The sequence below is a fragment of the Bos grunniens genome, chromosome 8 (assembly GCF_055505025.1).
Source record: "Bos grunniens cultivar Pamir isolate PY7600 chromosome 8, Bosgru_T2T1.0, whole genome shotgun sequence".
In the NCBI taxonomy this organism is placed as follows: domain Eukaryota; kingdom Metazoa; phylum Chordata; class Mammalia; order Artiodactyla; family Bovidae; genus Bos; species Bos grunniens.
Window position 1 is genome coordinate 149,450 of NC_141172.1, and position 1,586 is coordinate 151,035.

Sequence of the window (1,586 nt, forward strand, 5' to 3'; positions counted from 1 at the left end):
AACCACTTCCGGTTCAAGGGCCACCAATCGTTTCCCCCGGCCGCCGCGCGCACAAACAGAGAAAAGGCACCGCCCCCAGCCCGCCTCCAAGCCCGCGCGTGGCCGAGGCCCCGCCTACTCCGCCTGCCGGGCAGGTGCGCCCTCCGCAGGCTGACCCACCTGAGCATCTGGTTTTCCTTTAAAGAATTACTGCATTTTAAAACGTTTCTATCAAATTAGATGTAAAAGAAAATATATAGGCCTCATTCTGTAGTATTCTAAAGAATGAGAATTCACACATTAACTACCAGAACCATATAGCGACACATAAAATCAGTTGTAGCAGTTGGGGTTGCATACTTGAAGGTTCTCAGACCCAATAAAATGCTACAATAGAAAAGTACAGCTCAAGAAAACCTGTACAATAGAAACAAAAGCACAATAGAAACAAAAGCACAACAGAAAACAAAAGTACAATAGAAAAGTACAGCTGATCACAGTACAGGTTGAGAAAACACATACTGCAACAACAATAGTTACGAAAAGTCACTGGGTTTACTATTTAGGGGATAGATTGTTAATGAAACAGATTAATAAAAGACAATGGAAATGGGATCAAGAATTCCTACGTACTCCTGAAGAGAGTGATTGATTCTAGGATTCACCTAACTTTAAGCTCCTGATCCAAGATACAATTTTAAAAAAGATATTTATTTCCAATCTTTTTCATGCTTTCAAGACAACAGATATCACATCTAGCCTCTGAAATAAACACTCCATTATTTGAGCTGCTGCAGACAAAAGACGGGGAGGGGGCGCTTCCCTGGTGGTCCAATGCAGGGGGTCCAGGATCCATACCTGGTCAGGGGACTAGACCTCACATGCTACAACATGATCCTGCATGTCTTAAAGAAGTTCAAAGAATCCATGTGCTGCAACTAAGGCCTGGGGCAGTCAAAGTAAATAGCTAAATAAATAGTATAAAAAAGACAAGACAAGACAGGATGTACTTGGAATTCCAGGTCCTGGGATGCCGCCACACTCCTACTGAAGCAGAATGAGGCCCTGGAAGTGTGAACTATTGACTCCAGCAATCAGGAGTGAGCCCCTGACGAGGCATGTCCCAACCCTGGATGATAGCACCAGTGCTGAGAAGGCCCACTGCCCCTAGGGCACTCAGATTCCTGGTGTGTCCTGGCAAAAAGGACTTCTTGTAGAATCTGTTGATTGTAAGGGACCTAATTAGGGAAAGTCAGGTGACTCTGTTTCATCAGAGCACAGGGAGAGGTGGGCAGGGTCCACTTTCATCTAAGTTTCCAGACTGAAAGTCAGAGGCAGCTTCAGACAGAGCTGGTCCCGGGAGCCACACTGATGGGCGGCAGATGCACTGTCCTGTGAACCTTTGACGCTGCATGCTGCCTGCCCCCATCTGTGACCACTGGACCCTGGCAAACTGCCTGACTCAACAGTGACCAACCTCCGCCTGGTCTACCCAACTATGCTTAATCAGGATCAGGAGCCCTGGGGCCACTAACCTTCAGTCATCACTAGTGGGAGGATCCAAACACCTCTTAGGAAGGCTCCACAGATTCCTAAATCTTCACATT